Source organism: Ornithorhynchus anatinus, chromosome 1 (assembly GCF_004115215.2).
Source record: "Ornithorhynchus anatinus isolate Pmale09 chromosome 1, mOrnAna1.pri.v4, whole genome shotgun sequence".
In the NCBI taxonomy this organism is placed as follows: Eukaryota; Metazoa; Chordata; class Mammalia; order Monotremata; family Ornithorhynchidae; genus Ornithorhynchus; species Ornithorhynchus anatinus.
Genome location: NC_041728.1, coordinates 64,881,029 through 64,900,353, shown reverse-complemented (window position 1 = coordinate 64,900,353; position 19,325 = coordinate 64,881,029). Strand labels below are relative to the sequence as shown.

Here is a 19,325-nt window from a genome sequence, read left to right as displayed (position 1 = left end):
AAGCTAGAGATGATCCTGGACTCCTTCTTGTTCCCAGCCCAGAAACTGAGGCAGATTAGCCCAGGGACTTTAGGGCCTACGACTCCAGGCCTTGGTCAATGGGTCCCGTAAAAACACGGGAGTTGCTACTGCTTCAGATGGCAAAGGCGTTCCTCCCAATGCCACCAACATGGTCACCCCTTGAAACATAATGAAGATGGGATCTGAATCAGTCATTCAATCATTTATTGAGTGCTTAAGGTGTGCAGAGCACTGTACTAAATGCTTGGCAGAGTACAATATAACAGATTTCATAGATACGCTCCCTGCTCATAATGGGATAGTCTAAAGGGGGAGAAAGATATCAATATAAAGAAATTTTGGATATGCACATGAGTGTTGTGGGGCTGAGGGAGGAGGGAATAAAGAAAGCAAGTCAGGGAGATGCAAAAGGGAATGGGAGAAGAGGAAATGAGGGCTTAGTCAGGGAACACCTGTTGGAGGAGATTTGCCTTCAGTAAGGCTTTGAAGATGAGGAGAATTATTGTCGGATATGAAGAGGGAAGGTGTTCCAGGCCTGAGACAGGATATGGGTGAGAGGTCGGCAGTGAGATAGATGAGATAGAGGTACAGTGAGTAAGTTGGCATTGGGGGACTGAAGTGTGTGGACTGGGTTTTAACAGGAGAGCAGTAAGGTGAGGTAGGAGGAGAGAAAGATACCTGAGTGCTTTAAAGCCTATGGTAAAGAGCTTCTATTTGATGCGGAGGAAGATGGGCAACCACTGGAGGTTCTCAAGGAGTGGGAAAACATGGACTAAACGTTTCTGTAGAAAAAATGATCTGGGCAGCAGAGTGAATTATGGACTGGAGTGGGAAGAGATAGGAGGCAGGGAGGTCAGCAAGGAGGCTGATGCAGTAATCAAGAGAGGATAGGATGAGTGCTTGGATTAACATGGTAGCAGTTTAAATGGAGAGGAAAGGGCAGATTTTAGCGATGTTGTGAAGGTTGAACCGACAGGATTTAGTGATTGAATATGTGGGTTGAGTGAGAAAGATGAGTCAAGGATGACGTCAAGGTTATGGGCTTGGGAGAAAGGAAGGATGGTGGTGCTGTTCACAGTGATGGGAAAATCAGGGGGAAGACAGGGTTTGGGTGGGAAGATAAGGAGTTCTGTTTTGGACATGTTAAATTTGAGGTGACAGCAGGACATCCAAATAGAGATGTCTTGAAGGCAGGAGGAAATGCGAGACTGCAGAGTGGGAGAGAGATCAGGAATAAAGACGTAGATTCGGGAATCATCCGCACAGAGGTGGTAGTTGAAGCCATGGGAGCGAATGAGTTCTCCAAGGGAGTGGGTGTAGATAGAAAATAGAAGACAGGCTGAAATAGACTGTATCAAGATGGCCACCAAACGTACCAAGACGAAGGGAGTGGAGCGAGCCTGATATTGACTTGCACTCCTTGAACCCCACCTCATGCCCCCTGATCCCTCTAACACTGCATGAACCAGTTTAGGCCTGGGCAGCTGTGGGTGAATGTCATAGGACAGCAACAGCGGAAGACGAGGAGGAGGACGAGATAGGAATTGGTTGTTGCTGCCAGTCCCTGTGTCCCCTCTCCCCATTATCTTCTCTCCCCTCTTCCTCAGTCTCTCCTCCTCGCCACTCTTTTCCCTTTCCCTCTCTTTGTTCTCCCTTGCTGTTCTATTGCCTCTGGCTCCTCTCTGAGTCCCTCTGAGGTCCTTCCTCCATCCTACCATTCCGGAAAAACACGCCAAATCCTTGCCTGACTACACCCACCTGAAACAGGCTGTCATTCCGGGGAACTCAATGCCAACGGGAACTCAATGCGGCAGCTCTGACATGTCCCTCTCCAGACCCCGTCCTTGTGGTCTGGTACCGAGGTCCGCAGGGCTGAGGCTTGGTTAGAGCACCGGATGGAATTGAGACTGTTTCCCTGTAAGTCTCTGATTAGGGAAATTATAGTCATAGGGGATTCGCTGCCGCAGCAGCGGATACGACTAATCGTATCTACCCTGCAGCACCGCGTCCGAGTGCAATAAGCCTTTTTTTTTGGTATGGTATTTGTTAAGTCCTTACTATCTGTCGAACACTGTTATAAGTGCTTGGGTAGATACAAGTTTATTAGATCAGACACAGTCCCTGTACTGCATGGGGCCCACAGTCTAAGTAATGTTGGTATTTGTTAAGCGCTTACTATGTGCAGAGCACTGTTCTAAGCGCTGGGGTAGATACAGGGTAATCAGGTTGTCCCACGTGAGGCTCACAGTTAATCCCCATTTTACAGATGAGGTAACTGAGGCACAGAGAAGTTAAGTGACTTGCCCACAGTCACACAGCTGACAAGTGGCAGAGCCGGGAGTCGAACCCATGACCTTTGACTCCGAAGCCCAGGCTCTTTGAATCTCCATTTTACAGTCGAGGAAATTCAGGCGTAGAGAAGTGACTTCCGCAACGTCACACTGCTGACAACTAGAAGATTCAGGATTAGAACGCAGGTTCTCTGACTCCCAGGCCCATGTTCTTACCAATAGGCTGCTGCTTCTCTGAAACTCAGCTTCTGAAACTCAGAGAGTTCAGAGATTCGGGGGTGATGAGTCTGCGGGCAGGGCTGTGCAGTCCGGCCAATCCCGACGGGAAGGGGGTGGACAGGTCTTGACCCTGGCAGCTGAGCCCAGACCCAGCACCTGCCACACCCTCCAAGCTACCCCTAAGGCTGGACCCCTTGGGCTTAGAACTGGGGAGTCACTGAGGCCCTCACAAATACCAAACAAGGAGATGCACATAAAATACCCTGAGCACACCGAGCAATGTGCCGATGTCACGTGCCATTTTGCATCATCTTGGAAAGCTTTTGGGGGGACTCCTGTACCCTACTATTAGCTCAGGGTCTTTGTGTCACCTCCCAGGCTCATATGAACCCTGCCCCAACATGCAAGCTAAAGTGGAGGGAGGCTTGGTGCTGGAATATGTTAAAACCTGAAATAAGATAAATTACTGAACCAGATCAGGGGGCTATCCAATGTAAAATCTGACAACTGGCCAACCTTCCCAAGACAAACAGCAAGCAGGTCTCAAGTCGGGCTCCAGAGAAGTGGACTTCAGGATTTCCACCAGCATCTCTGACCCCAGTGAGATGGGCAGTGGGAAGAGGGGAGAGGAGGGGAATACAGGGGGAAGTGGACAGGCTAAATGCTAAGCTTGCCTCCAAACCACATCAATGAAAGCGCCCAATTTAAAGAACTTTAAAAGTTCTTGCTCATACAGATAAAAATCCAGGAGGTGGGATTGGCTAAGTGCTCTGACAATGAGCACCTGCCCTGCTACTGGGGATGAGGATGGGGAAAACTTCCTGTCCTTCTTGGGAGAACTGGATTCATCTGGCACATCTCAGACATTCTCAAATGGATTACCTGTTTTGTGGATTATCCATGGCAGATTGTATCCTTTCACTGGCCATGGAGCCCGCCTTCCTTCTGACCTCCTACAGACCTCAACTGGGCTCCCAGGGAGAAGCAGGACTTCTTGCTTAGACACTCTCAGGCCACTACTCCCTCCTCTATTGTCTGGCTAGGGCCCACTGCTTCCACTGTTTGGCATAATACACTGTCTGTACTGTAGGGAAGTGAAGTGAGAAGGTCGGACCACTTGTACGGTGAAAGTGAAGTTAGCTCTGGGTGAAGTACTTTTTCCTGTGCACCCGTGAGAACGGTTTCAGACTTTTTGTTGTGGTTGGATTTTTCTTAATGATATTTGTTAAGCTCTATGTGCCCGGCACAGTACTAAGCACTGAGGTAGGTACAAGCTAATCAGGTTGGACCCAGTCCATGTCCCAAATGAGACTCAGTCTTAATCTCCATTTTGCAGATGAGTGAACTGAGAAGTGATTTACCCAAGGTCACACAGCAGACAAGTGGCAGAACCAAGATTAGAACTCAGGTCCTTCCGACTCCCGGGCCCGTGCTCTTTCCATTAGGCCATGCTGCCCGATGGGGCCTGAGCCAGAGCAGAGGTCAGGACCAGGGCTCTGTACACTGCCCTTATTCTCCCCATCCCTGCATGGCCAGAATTACAGGATGTCTGGCTCAAGAGGCCTGTTGACCGTCAAGAGCTTAATGAGGTCTGTTATGAAAGGTCTGCTCTCCATCTACAATTGCGTTATCCCATGTCCACCTGGCTCCCACCAATCACAGACTTGGTGGGCTGGTCTCATACACTGAACTCTAGTCCAGCTCCTCAGGGACTCCCAACACATTTCCCAACCTGCACAGATTTCTGGGAAAGGATCGGGCCTGAAAGGAAAACCTGACTCATATCAGAAAGGTGGGTTGGGTGGAGGGACTGGACGTACAATGCCTGTTTGCCTGATAAGACCGGGTATGAGGCAGGTAAAGACCGGGTATGGGGCAGGTAGCGAGGGGTGAAGCAAGAGTGCAACCCAGCCTGCACACTTTTCTCCTCTAATGCTACCCTTCTCACTGTATCTTGACCTCATCTACCTCGTCCCTGAACTCTTGCCCATGTCCTGCCTCAGGCCTGGAATACCCTCCCTCTTCATATCTGACAGACAAGTACTCTCCCCTACTTCAAAGCTTTATTGAAGGCACATCTCCTCCAAGAGGCCTTCCCTAAGTCCTCTTTTCCTTTCCTTCAACTCCCTTCTGTGTCACCCTGACTTGCTCCCTTTATTCATTCTCCCCTCACCAGCCCCATAGCACTTATGTCTATATCTGTAATTTTTTTATTTATATTAATGTCTGTCTCCTCCTGTAGACTGTAAGCTCACTGTGGGCAGGGAATGTGTCTATTATATTGTTACGTTGTACTTTCTCACACGCTTAGTACAATCCTCTGCACAGAGTGAGCATTCATAAATAAGATCGACTGACAAATGTTCTCCCACCTTTTCCCCGGGGGCCTAGCCCCTGAGATCCTTCTGGAAAAACAGAACACCCAAAAAGGAACCGGGATGGGAGGCAAGCTGGTTTCGCACAACTTAGTCCCATACAAGGCCCTGCTGGAGAGATTCATTCAATTCATTCAATCGTATTTATTGAACGCTTACTGTGTACACAGCACGGTACTAAGCGCTTGGAAAGTACAATTCAGCAATAAAGACAGACGATCCCTGTCCTCACTGGGCTTACAGTCTAGTAGGACTGGACTGGGATTCCTGGAAGATAGGCTGAGGGCACAACATCCAGGAAGCAGAGCCAGTTCCACTGAGCTCGCCTGGATGGTGCTCAGAAAACATACCCTGGTCCATGGGGCCTGGATCTAAAAGAAACCAGCCAGTGGGCCTCAGAGAAATCAAATGTTCTCCGCCTCCCCAATGCATTCCTTTTTCTCTGTGCTGTGTGACCTTGGGCAACTAACAACTTCTTTGGGCCTCAGTTCCCTCATCTGCAAAATGGGGATTCCATACCTGGTTTTGTTTTTCTTAATGGCATTTGTTAAGTGTTTACTCTGTCAAACACTGTTCTAAGCACTGGGGTAGGTTCAAGTTAATTAGGTCAGACACAGTCCCTGTCCTGCACATGGCTCGTCATCTAAGTAGGAGGAAGAACAGTTACATGCAGCTCAGTGACAGTTGGAGCCCCACGTGGGACAATCTAATTCCCTTATATCTATCCCCGTGCTTAGGACAGTGCTTGGCACATAGTAAGCGCTTAGCAAATACCGACATTATTATGTGGGGCTCACAGTACCAATCCCCATTTTACACCTGAGGTAACTGAGGTACAGAGAAGTGAAGTGATTTGCCCAGGGTCACACAGAGACAAGTGGCGGAGCTGGAGTTAGAAGCCATGACCTTCTGACTCCCAGGCCCGGGCTGTATTCACTACGCCATGCTTCTCCACACATAACAATAATGATAATAATAATAACAACAATTATTGTGGGTTTCTGTTAAGTGTTTACTATGTGCAAAGCACTGTATTAAGTGCGAGTGTAGTTACAAGGTCATCAGGTGCTACATGGAGCCCCCAGTTTAAGCGAAGCAGTGGGCCCTAGTGAAAAGAAGCAAGGACCAGGGAGACAGTGGACCTGGGTTCTAATCCCGGCTCTGCCAGTTGCTTGCTGTGTGACCTTGGGGAAGTCATTTAACTTCTCTGTGCCTCAGTTTCCTCAATTGTAAAATGGGGATTAAATAACTGTTCTTCCTCCTACTTAGATATGAGCCCTATACAGGACAGGGACTGTGTCTGACCTAATTAACTTGTATCTACCCCAGTGCTTAGAACAGTGTTTGACAGAGTAAGAGCTTAACAAATGCCATTAAAACAAAACAAAAACAGGTATTGAATGCCCATTTTGCAGATGAGGGAAGTGAGGTCCAGAGAAGTTAAGTGAGTTGCCCAAGGTCACACAGCAGACAAGTGGTGGAATGCAATTAGACCCCAGGGCCTCTGACTCAGAGGTCCATGCTCTTTCCATTTGACCACAACCTACAAGAATAAATTGGTCCTACAGAAACCTGCAGCATGTGTTTGACTGGGTACATTGGGAAATGAAGCTAGGGCACTTTTCAGTATAATACACACTCAGAATAACAAACATCCCATGAGCATGTCTGGGAGAAGTGTTTAGTTAGAGAAGCAGAATGGTCTCAGTGATATTTATTGAGCACTTACTATGTGCAGAGCATGAGAAACAGGGTAGCCTAGCAGAAAGAACCCAGGCCTGGGAGTCAGAAGACCTGGGTCCTAATCCTGGCTCCACCAAATGCCTGCTGTGTGACCTTGAGCAAGTCCCTTACTTCTCTATGGCTGAGTTCCTCATCTGTAAACTGGTCATTGACTACCTGTTCTCTCTCTCACTTATACTGTGAGCTCAGGGTGGGACAGGGATTACGCCAAATCTATTTCTATCGTGTATCCCAGGGTTTAGAACAGTGCTTGACACATATTAAGTACTTAAGCAATATTCAATTATTATGTCCTCTAGACTGTAAGCTCAGTATGGGCGGAGAACATGTCTTGTGCTGTCGAGTCATCTCCAACCCATAGTGACTTCATTGACATTTCTCTCCCAGAAAGAACCACGTCCATCTGCAATCGTTCTGGTAGTGGATCCACAGAGCTTTCCTGGTAAAAAAACTGGAAGTGGTTTACCACTGCCTTCTTCAGCACAGTGAACTCAAGTCTCTGCCAACGATTCTCTCCCATGCCTCTGCTGCTCAGCGCAAGTAAGTTTTGACTTGTAGCAAATTGTCTTCCACTCGCCAGCCACTGCCCAAGCGAGGAATGGAATGTGTATGACTCTGCTTGACTCTGTCTCCCATAGCCGAGACACATAGAGTACTGGAAACTCTCCAGGTGCCAGCTTGGGGTTGGGGGGTGGCAGGGAAGGGGGAACATGTCTACCAGCTCTATTTTATAGTATTCTCCCAAGCACTCAGAACAATGCTCTGCATGCAGTAGGTGCTCAATAAATAGAGTTGATGATGATATCATCGTTCTATTATGTGGTGTGTCCCAGCCTTTTTCCTGGGGAGGTGCCCTCCAGGGACTCTTGTGACATGCACAGCCTGAGAACTTCAACAGCGAGAACAGGCCAGGGTCCTTCTGCTCCAGAATAGGAAGGGTGGGTGGGGTGGTCTTTTTTCTGGAGGATGAGTGGCCGGGACCGAGGCACCATTCATTTGATCGTATTTACTGAGCATTTACTGTGTGCACAGCACTGTACTTACCATCTGAGAAAGTACAATGCAACAATAAACAGTGATATTCCCTGTCCACATGAGTTCACAGTCTAGAGGTGGGGAGACAGACATCAATACAAATAAATGAAATAGACCACCCACAAGTGAATCCTGGTTTACACCCCTACCTGTTCCCATCAGAGTGCCAAAGCAGGAGGCATAAAGGGTTGCCCAGATGTGGTCTAATAGCCAGTCAATCTGAATTCTAGTCCTGGCTACCATAGACCTGGTAGCCTCACCTTCCTCATCTGTAAAATGTTCTTGCTCTTTTTCTTTTCCTCCCTTTCTCTCCCTCCCTACCTCATTGCCTCTGTCCACCAGACTCTGCCTGGTTAGACCACTGTCTATGTGGTACTAAGTGCTGGGGTAGATACCTGTCACCCCGACTTGTTCCCTTTGTTCTTCCCCCCCCAACCCAGCCCCATAGCACTTATGTACATATCTGAACACAAGTGATACCTGATTCTCCCTGTTTCAACATACCTGGGATGTTGTAAAGATGAAAGGAGATAAGAGTAATAATTGTGGTATTTGTTAAGCACTTACTGTGTGCCAGGCACTGTAGTAAGCACAAGGATGGACACAAGGAAATCAGGTTTGACACAGTCCTGTCCCACCTGAGGCTCACACTCTCGATCCCCATTTCACAGATGAGGTAACTAGGGAACAGAGAAGGGAAGTGACAGGCCCAAGTTCACACAGCAGACAAGTGGCAGAGCCGGGATTAGAAGTCACGACCTTCTGACTCCCAGGCCCATGCTCTATCCACCACACCATGCTGCTTCCCATTCCTTGAACTGGGTCATCGAAACCTCTGTCCACCCCTGCTCCGTGGGTCACTACAGGTCTGACACCCTCTGGCCAACGGGAAGACTCTGAGAGGATCATGGGACAAGGGAGCAAAAGTGAAAACAGCACCAGAAGCGGCACACGGCAAACATGACGCCACGGTAACAGGCAGACTGTGTGTGTGTGTGTGTGTGTGTGTGTGTGTGAGCGTGCGTGCATGGGCATGTATATGCACACACAGTGTAATCAAAGCTTGCGTCTCTCACAGCCCCCCCCCAACACACTTCCCAGACATGCACGCCTGAGGGGAACTTTCCTGGCAGAAATGTCTCTTTCGACAGGAAGATGGAAGCACCGGGGCCACCAAACCTCTTTGAAAGTCCTCGAGAGGGGCCACGTATGCCGTTCGCAAGTATTAAGTGTCTCAGATTTGCTGTTTATTTTTCCAAGCTTGAAGTGCTGAGGAAACAGTCATGCTGTTCAGAAAAACAGAACTGAACTCAGGCAACCCTCACATACCGAACCGGAGCGCTGTCTTTTGGGGAACAATTATAATGGTATTTGTTAAACGCTTACTTTGTGACAAGCACCGTACTAGGCGCTGGGTAGATACAAGATAATCACGCCAGACACAATACCTGTCCTACGTCAGGCTCACATTTTAAGCGGGGGTGGAGAAAAGATATTGAATACCCAGTCTATATATGAAAAAACTGAGGTAGAGAGAAGTGAAGTGAGTTGGCCAAGGTCACATGGAGGCAAGTGGGCTCCTAAGCCCTCACTCTTTCCACTGATCCACATTGCTTCTGTCAAACGTCTGGGGAGCTGGGAGACCAGGAAAATATAGCAGGGAAGTGGTCTTGCTCTTTCTCTCTCTTTTCCTCCCTTTCTCTCCCTCCCTACCTCATTACCTCTGTCCACCAGAATCTGCCTGGTTAGGTCACTGTCTATGTTGTACTAAGTGCTGGGGTAGATACCTGTCGCCCCGACTTGTTCCCTTTGCTCTTCCCCCGCAACCCAGCCCTGAAGCACTTATGTACATATCTGAAATTTTATTTATTTGTATTGATGTCCGTCTCCCTGCCTCTAGACTTTAAAGGTATGTCACTGTTTTTTGTTTTATTGTACTTTAACAAGCACTTAGTTCAGTGCTCTGCACATAGTAAGCACTCAATTTATGTGAATGAATGAATACAAGGTAATTGGGTTGGACACAGTGCCCGTTCCACAAAGGGCTCACAGTCTTAATCCCCATTTTCTAGATGAGGTAACTGAGGCACAGAGAAGTGAAGTGACTTGCCCACACAGCAGACAAGCGTGGAGCCAGGATTAAACCCAGGTCCTTCTGACTCCCAGGCCCATGTTCTATCCACCGCTGATGGGCAGGGTGGGCATCTCAAAATGAATATGGTTGTCCCACTCCTTCCAACCCTATGACAAAAGGCTAAAAGAAGTGGGACTGTTTGGCCTCAAGAAGTGTCTGTTAGACTGATGGCCTGTTAAAAACAGGTGCTGCATCTTTCTTGCTATTGTGTGTTTCCCACAACAGCACAGGCCCACCCTGGGCCCAGCACCCTGTGCCCCGGGGGATGATGCTCAGTACAGTGCTCTGTTGGTCACCCAGATCAAGACCTAAGGCCAAGACCCTATGCCCATGAGTCCCCTCTAGACTGTAACCTCCCCGTTAGACTGCAAGCTCATTATACTCTCCCAAGCACTTAGTACAGAGTTCTGCACACAGTAAGAGCTCGATAAATACCAATAATTGATTCTCAGCTCAGCACCCTGTGCCCAGGGTTGTTCGCTACAGTGCTCTGCATATAGCAGGAGCCAAGGAAAGTGCTCTCATGGTTACCCTGAGCCCCACCAGTAGGTGTCCGGCAGCCAGAGCAGCCAGTGCCCACAATTACGCTGCCCTTCTAATAATAACTGTGGTATTTGTTAAGTGCTTACTATATGCCAGGCACTGTACTGGGTGCTGGGGTAAATGCAAGCAAATAGGACTGGACATAATCCACGTCCCACATCCGGCTCACAGTCTTAGTTCCCATTTGAGAGATGAGGTAACTGAGGCACAGAGAAGTGAAGTGAGTCGCACAGCAGACAAGTGGCAGAGCCAGGATTAGAACTCAAGTCCTTCTGACTTCCAGGCCCTTGCTCTATCCACTGCTGATGGGCAGAGTGGGCATCTCGAGGTGAATATGGTTGTCCCACCCGGGGAGCCACCTGACCCCCCAGTCCTAGGATACTTTCAAGGGATACTTCCTGGCACCACCCCCAGCCCTTTTCGGGGGCTTCTCCCCTGCCCGGGGACCCCTCCTCTTTGCAGGAAGCCTCCGCATAGGCTGCCCTCGCTTCCAGCCCACATCCAACCTGCTGGGACCCACCTGGCTGGCTCTCTTACCTCCTCCTCGGGATTCGGAACATTCCCCGACTCGTCTTCTGGGGAAAAGCAAAAGCAGCGTCCCCCTCCCCGCAGAAGACAGAAACAAGAGCCGACGGGGCAAGTGTTAAAGACAGGGAGTGCTCGATGCTTAAGGACTGTGCTCTGATTCTCTATTTCCCCTCTCACACACCTCTCTAGAAGATATATTCCATCTCAGTGTCCCCAACCCCAGCTGCTAGGCACAAGCAAGGGGCAGAGAGACAACAGAAGATGGGCATTTCCACCGGGCAGCCATTCCTGGGTGGCTGCAGATGGACCGAACGCTGCATCACCAGAGGAAACTTGGGCGACCCAGCTCCTCCAGTCGCCTGCTGGGTGACCTTGGGCAAGTCACTTGATTTCTGCCTGCCTCAGTTTCCTCATCTGTAAAATACAGATACATTATCTGTTCTTCTTACCCTATGCCCTAGGAGCCCCATATGGGTCAGGGACAGTGCCTGACCTGATGGTGTTTTATCTTTCGGGGCTTGGATTCATAGAGAGTGCTTAACAAATACCCCAAGTACTGAAGGATGTATTCGGGGGAGGATAATTTGGGATTCTTTTCAGTCTCTCTCTCATGTCCCTCACGGATAAGCAGCAACCGCAACATAGCAGTGCACACAAAGGGTACCCCTTCTTCATGGCCAGGGGGAGCATGGGGCAAAGAGAGGAAAATCTGAGCTGGTTTCTGGTACCCCAGAGTCAGTTCCTGGTGCAGGACGGAAGGGCCTATGATGTGATCGGTGAGCCACCCCCATCCCAGGCGTCGCAAGCCTTAGCTCCATGACTCCCCTCCACCCATCTCCTCCCTTTGGCAGATAATGGCCTTTTGACAGGAGGAGAAAGGGATCTATTTTAAGGCACCAGGGAAAGGTCTCAGGTAGGAAGCGTGAGCGACTGTTATCTCTGCCCCCTCTCCGTTCCGCAATGCTGAGCGCCTTGCTCTCAGCTCCAAGCGGAGGGGAGAGCAGAGGGGCACAGCTATGCCAAGTCCTGGAGTCGGAAGGCCAGGGTGGCAGAGAGCCCTAACCCACCCATGGGTGCCGGCAAATGCCACGCTTCCAGGTAGGATGGCTCAACGGGATCCACCGGGTCCTGGATTTCCTTTGAGTCCGGTTCATCAATTAATGGAATTTATTGAGCACTCTCTGTGTGCAGAGCACTGTACTGAGCCCTTGGAATTGTTCAGTACAGTTTATAGATATAATCCCTGCCCACCGGGAGTTTATTTAGTGGGAGGAGTTTACAATCCAGTGGAAGGAGCCTACAAATCCATTGGGGGCAACCCTGATTAATCCACTGGGGGCAACCCTGATTTCACCACCACTCTGAACCAGGGCAAAGAATTTGCTCAGTCAGCTTTTCTGTTCTCTTTCCAGCAGATAAGTCTCTTCTGGCCCCTTCCCCACATTAAATAACTCTTTTAATATTAATAACTCCTAAAATTTTTCACATCAATAATTTAATTTTGTCCTCACAAAATCCCTGTGAGACAGAGAGAGGCAGATGTATTAGCCCCATTTTACAGATGAGGGAGCTGAGGCCCAAGATGATGCGCTGAATTTCCAGAGGTCGGCCAGTAAGCCAGACAGAGCTGGAGCCAGAACCCAGGTCTCCTGATTCCCAGCCCCTTATTCTTTCAGAAGGAGAGAGAGCGAGACAGGGAAAGAGAGTTGTCTTCCATATTTGGAGAAGAAAACATTGCTCATCACTAGACAGTAAGCTCACTGTAGGCAGGGAACATGTCTGCTAACTCTGTTGTATTGTATGCTCCCAAGCCTTTAGTACAGTGCTCTGCTCATAGTAAGCACTCGATAAACACCACTGACGATGATAGTGAAGTTCACTTATTAGTTCAAGTCTTGCTGAAAAGGCCAGTGTGGGACCACAGTCCTAGCTACACTGTGCACATGAAAACACTGTCCCTTATTATGTTATCATGACTGGGGCTGGCAACACCAGGTGCTATTTTCTCTGTTGCCTCTTGGGCAAGAGCCGGACTGAGAACATCTGCTTTCCCAAGCCCAGTCTTAGCCAGCAGGAAAGCCACGTGGACGCATATCCCATTTATCCACGTCCCTGTTCCAGGTGCCCCTGAGCCCCGAAACCTTTGGATATCGGGTTGCCAGTCACCCCAGACGGCAGCCTTCTCCCCTCCTCGGCCCCCGAATTGAACTCCCAGCATCCTATTTATACTGCGATCCCCAATGTGGGGCAGGAACTGTGTCCAGTCTGATTAAATTGTGTCTACCCCAGAGCTTAAACTCATGCTAGGCACACAGTAAGGGTTTAACATAATAATAGTAATACTGATAATCATAAAAATGATAATGATTCAGGGTTCCAGGGGACTGGAGAGTGCAGGCTTTGGGAGCTCATAGCTGGACTCCTTCCCAAGGTAAGGGCGGTCCACAGACGCTCCGCCTCCCTCCTCCTTCCCCCAGCATCAGACCCAGTCCTGAAGCCTACGGAGGAAACCCGGGCCCTGGGTCTGTGAGGCGATGGGGGCAGTGCCTCCCGGGCTTCCCAGATTGTTGACTCCACAGCTGGCTGGGTTGGACTCCCAATCGGACCCAAGACTTGCTCAACAGGACTGGAAAGAAACCAAATCATGTGTTTCTGACCTGTTGGCCCTACACAGTTGACCTGCCCCTCCCCCCGGGCCCAACGAGCTGCCCATCCCCATAGGATAAGGGGGTGGCGAGGGTTCTTTCTTGGGGCAGGACCCGGAGGCTGGAGGGTAGGGAGAAAGGGGGTGCGGGGGTGGTCTGGTGGAAACTCCCCAGGCCAGGGCCAGAACCAGGGTAGCTCAGCTCTCTGCCCTCCTTCTCCCAGATCCTCTCTGCTGGCTGAGGCCTTCGGGAGGAGAAGGCAGGGGCAGTGATTCATTCCGAGATTCCCCTGGCCCGAGGGCACGATGACACACACAGACACAAACACACACACACACACACACAGAGACACATACATAGGCTGGACAAGGTTCAGTCCCGAATGTCTGAAACAACCCAGGGTGGGGATGAGCCCGGGGCGAATTCACCAGATCTGGAGAAGCTGGAGCATTCCCCAGCACCGACACAGCCATTGCCCCGCCTCTGATCCAGCCTCTGCTCCCCTCCTCGCCTCTGCCCCAGTTTCTGACCCCCGCCCCCCCGCCCCCGGCTCTGCACCACCCTCTGCCCCTGCTCCAGCCTCTGGCCCCCCTCCCTGTCTCTGCTCCAACCTCTGCCCCCCTCCCTGTCTCTGCTCCAACCTCTGCCCCCCTCCCTGTCTCTGCTCCAACCTCTGCCCCCCTCCCTGTCTCTGCTCCAACCTCTGCCCCCCTCCCTGTCTCTGCTCCAACCTCTGCCCCCCTCCCAGTCTTTGCCCCAACCTCTGCCCCCCTCCCAGTCTTTGCCCCAACCTCTGCCCCCACCTCTGCCCCCCTCCCTGTCTTTGCCCCGGCTCTGCCCTCCTCCCCGCCTCTACCCCAGCCTCTGCCCCCTTCCCCAGTTCTGCCCAGCCTCTGCCCCCCCCCCCCCCCGCTCCGCACCACCCTCTGCCCACCCTGCCAACTCTGCCCGGGCCTGGGGGCCGGGCGGGGGGGAGGGGGGGCGACTGTCGGAACAAAGTTGTGTTGCTCAACAACTTGTGACCACGCCCGGGGCCGCTTCCCAGAGCCCCCCACACCGCCCAGCCCCATGCCCCCTCCCCTGCCCTCCCACCCGGTACCCAAAACGCCTCCATCTCACGGTCGGGGGAAGTAGGGGAATCTGCCAACTCGGGACGTTTCCCCTCCCTCCAGCCTCAGTTTCCCCCCCAGCCTCAGTTTCCCCGCGGAGCTCCCCGGCCGCGGCCTTACCGGGGGTGAGGTGCTGGAGGGGTTTTGCTTGGGGGGGGGACTCACGGGCGAATGCTGCCGGCAGCGAGGACTGCCGAGCCCATCTTCCTCCGGCTGCGCTGCCGAGGCTCCTCCCGCTCCGGCCCCGCCCCGCTCCTTCATTCAATCATTCCCTCCTACTTACTGAGCGCTGACTCCGTGCGGAGCGCTGTCCTAACCGCCCGGAAACTACAAAACGGCAATGAAGAGAGACAGTCCCCGCCCGCCACGGGCTCCCGGTCCAGGGGGTGGAGGGGGAGACAGACATCAATACATAATAATAATAATAATAGTGGTATTTGTTAAGCGCTTACTTTGTGCCCAGCACTGTTCTTAGCGCTGGAGGAGAGGCGAGGTAATCAGGTTGTCCCACGTAGGGCTCACCGACTTCATCCCCATTTTACAGATGAGGTAACTGAGGCCCAGAGAAGCGAAGTGACCTGCCCAAGGTCACAGACTTCACTTCTCTGGGCCTCAGTTACCTCATCTGTAAAATGGGGATTAACTGTGAGCCTCATGTGGGACAACCTGATTACCCTGTATCTACCCCAGCGCTTAGAACAGTGCTCTGCACATAGTAAGCGCTTAACAAATACCAACAGCTGACAAGCGGCGGAGCCGGGCTTAGAACTCATGACCTCTGACTCCCAAAGCTGGGGCTCTTGCCACTAAGCCACGCTGCTTCTCTAGTAAACAGGCATCAATATAAATACATTAATAATAATAATAATAATGAGGGTATTTGTTAAGCACTTACTATGTGCCAAACACTTTTCTAAGTGCTGGGGTAGATACAAGGTAATCGGGTTGTCCCACATGGGGCTCACAGTCTTGATCCCTATTTTACAGATGAGGTAACTGAGGCCCAGAGAAGTGATTTGCCCAAAGTCACACAGCTGACGAGTGGTGGAGTCAGGATTAGAACCCGTGACCCCTGACTCCCAAGGCTGTGCTTTTTCCACTAAGCCACGCTGCTGCTAGAATTATAGATGTATACATAAGTGCTGTGGGGCGGGCAGAGGGGTGGAAAGCAAAGAGAGCGAGGGTTGGTGATACGGAACGGAGGGGGTGATGAGGAAAAGGGGGGCTCAGTCTGGGAAGGTCTCTTAGAGGCTGTATGCCTTCTGTAGGGCTTTGAAGGCGCGGAGAGTGATTATCTGGAGGATTTGAGGAGGGCGGATGTTCCAGGCCAGAGATAGGGCGTGGGCCTCCACTCCCAGGACGCGGGGAGGGTCGCTGGGTGGGAGCTGGGCCACGCAGGGAGGGGCTGATCGCCGACAGACCTCTGTCCCTCCATCCCCTGGGCCGGCCCAGGCCACAGCCCCTTGCCCCTTGCAGCCTGCCGGCCATGTAGGACAGGGATTGGGTCTGATCTGATTAGTAAATTTAGTGAGTAAGATTAGCAAGTTTAACAGTAAGCTGTTAGACACTTACTACGTTCCAGGCACTGTTCTAAACACTGGGGTGAATACCAGCAAATCGGATTGGACACAGTCCCTGTCACACATAGGGCACACAGTCTCAATCCCCATTTTACAAATGAAAGAACGGAGGCCCAGAGAAGGGAAGTGTCTTGCCTAAAGTCGCCCAGCAGACAAGCAGCAGCCGGGATCAGAACCCACATCCTCTGATTCCCAGATCCCCGCTTTATCCACTAGGCAGTTTCCCATGCTGCTCACTTTGTGTCTACCCCAGGGCTTAGTGTCTGGCACGTAGGAAGTACTTAGCAAACATCATTATTATGTTGGTATTATTATGTTAGAGCACTGTTCTAAGCGCTGGGGTAGATACAGGGTAATCAGGTTTTCCCTCTTGAGGCTCACAGTCTTAATCCCCATTTTACAGATGAGGTCACTGAGGCACAGAGAAGTTAAGTAACTTGCCCACAGTCACACAGCTGATAAGGGATGGAGCCGGGATTCGAACCCACGACCGCTGACTCCCAAGTCCACGCTCTTTCCACTGAGCCACGCTGCTTATTATCCTCACCACTCTAATATTAGTAGTAAATGAAACTGGGCAGGCAAGTTCTCACCCCAGCTAGCCAAACCCAACAGTGCTCACTTATCTGTAAGTTGGGCTCCAGAACAGGTGGGGCTAGGATAACTGGCTCTCTGCTTTGTGGACTGAGCTCTCTGCGGGGAAGGAAGGACCCCTGAGGGAAGGAGGCCTGGACAGCACAGGCCGGAGGTCTCTGGGGCCCAGGGGGAGGTCTGGGCCCCGCAGTCCTGCCCCCAACCCCGACACCGTTTAGGGAGAGTTGAGAGAAGAGGAATTACCCACGACTGAGCTTTCCTGAAGTTTTCTCCTGAACCCAGTCCTGCCCATTCCCGTTTGCCAACTGCTGGTTCTGGCCTCAGCCTAGTGTCCATTCTGTTCCTCCTGAGGCTTTTTGAGACCCCCACCTCCTTAACCAGGGTCATCTGTCCTGACCCCAGGCCTCCGCCCTAGGACTGCCCCATCCTTGCCCTTCCACCTTGATGGGCATGCTGGGGATCCCCTCCTCCCCCACTAGAGATCTGCTGGGATAGTAGAGGAGAATTCTGTGGGTAATGACTGATCAACCAACTCCCTCCCTTCCACACTATCCTTGAATTTGCGCCCTTCATTCAACCCACCCTCAGCACCACCACACTTATGAACAATTTATTTGTTTCTATTAATGTCTGTCTCCCCCTCTAGGTCATAAGCTCCTTGTGAGTAGGGATCCCGTCTACCAACTCTGTTATATTGTACTCTCCCAAGCACTTAGTAGAGGGCTTGGCAAAAAATAAGCCCTCTCAACAAATACCATTGATTGATTGAGGCTACAGAGATATGGCCGGTTCTCGGTGATGGTGGGAGAGGTTTGAATTTAATGGCACTAAGGGGAGTCGCTAGTCTCAGACTGCCATGGAAAAGCTGTGTGGATCCATTTTCGTGTCCAGTCGATTCCATTAACCGCCTTTCAAATCAGAGGGACAAGCCTTAATGCAGAATTCCATTTAATACTCACCAGCTGCCATCCTAAACACCACTCTGCTCAAAGCAGAAAATCCCTAATAAGTAGACAAATCACCAAATCAGTGCTGCATCCAAGTTTTTAGGAGTTATTCAGAATTGGAAATTGACACCTACACTGCCTTTTTAGAACATTTGCCAGATCAAGCTGTCAGCAGCTCTGTTGTTGGGGGAGGGGGGGGGATGTAGGGCCTCTGCCTCTATTGAAAACTCAGAAAGTGGCATGGCTCAAAGGCCTGGCTGAGAATTGTATTTACTGACTTTCCCCTGACATGATCCCTTCGCTTTATTATTGGAATGAAGTGCCTTGGTCCAAGGCAGGGAGGATTCTGGGTAAAAAAATTTCTCAAAATAAATGAGGAATAACTCAGTAGGATGTTCTTTTGGGCCTTGTGAAATTAGATTTTTAAAAATCTGATTTTCAGTCCTTTAAATGTTTATATATATAAACATATATATATATATATATATATATATATATGTCTCTCTTTCTCTATATATGAATTTGTTAAGCACTAACTGTGTGCCCGACACTGTACTAAGTGTTAGGGTAGATACAAGATAATCAGGTAGGACAGACTCCCCGTCCCATATAGGACTCACAGTGTTAATCCCCATTTTACAGGTGAAGTAACTGAGCCAGTGATTTGCCCAAGGTCACACAATAGATAAGTGCTGGAGCCAAGATTGGAACTCAAGTCCTCTGACTCCCAGCCCTGATCTATCCACTAGGCCATATATGCTTCTTCAAAGTTGTTGATGATGAAGATGATGAGATGATGAGTGAGCCTCCTGTCGAGAATTCAGGACAAGCCTCAGGTCTTAGACTTCAAGGAAACAACGTGGTCTAGTGGAAAGACCACGGGCCTGGAAATAAGAGGATCTGGTTCCATTCCTGACTTTGACTCATGCTTGCTTTGAGAAAGTGGGCAAGGAACTTACCTTAATAAAATAATAATTATGGTATTTGTTAAGCACTTACTAGATGCCAAGCACTGTTTGTTCATTCATTCATTCAATAGTATTTATTGAGTGCTTACTGCGTGCAATTGAAGTGCTTGAAGATTAAAATTTGGCAACAGATAGAGAAAATCTCTGACCAATAACAGGCTCACAGTCCTAAGCGCTGGGGTGGATACAAAATAATCAAGTTGGACACAGTCCCTGTCCCACATGGGGCCCACAGTCTTAATCCCCAGATGAGGTAACCGAGGCACAGAGAAGTTAAGTGACTTGCCTGCCCAAGGTCACACAGCAGACAAGTGACAGCTGGGATTAAAACACATCCTCTGACTACCAAGCCCGGCCGCTTGCCACTGGGACAAGACTAGGACTAGGCACTTCTCTGTGCCTCACTTCCCTCATTTGTAAAATGAGGTTTAATAGCTGTTCTCCATCTTCTTTAGATTATGAGCCCTTTGTGGGAGAAGGACTTTGCCCAACCTGATTACAGTCTACCTACCTCAGTGTGTTAAGTGCTTAATAGTAATAATAATAATGTTGGTATTTGTTAAGCACTTATTATGTGCCAAGCACTGTTTTAA

General features: G+C 50.3%; 1 protein-coding gene across 4 annotated transcripts in view; it reads right to left on the bottom strand.

Moving 5' to 3' along the window:
- Positions 1-14,861, bottom strand: part of INF2 (inverted formin 2) — a 72,094-nt gene extending 57,233 nt beyond the window's left edge. For 3 of the 4 annotated variants that reach the window (XM_029064248.2, XM_029064250.2, XM_029064251.2), the window contains exon 1: positions 14,764-14,854. The gene's annotated coding sequence lies outside the window, so the exon portion shown is untranslated. Of the gene's footprint in view, positions 1-14,763 lie in introns of all 4 variants that reach the window. The other variant, XM_029064252.2, reaches the window with a different exon arrangement.
- Positions 14,862-19,325: the final 4,464 nt, after the last annotated feature.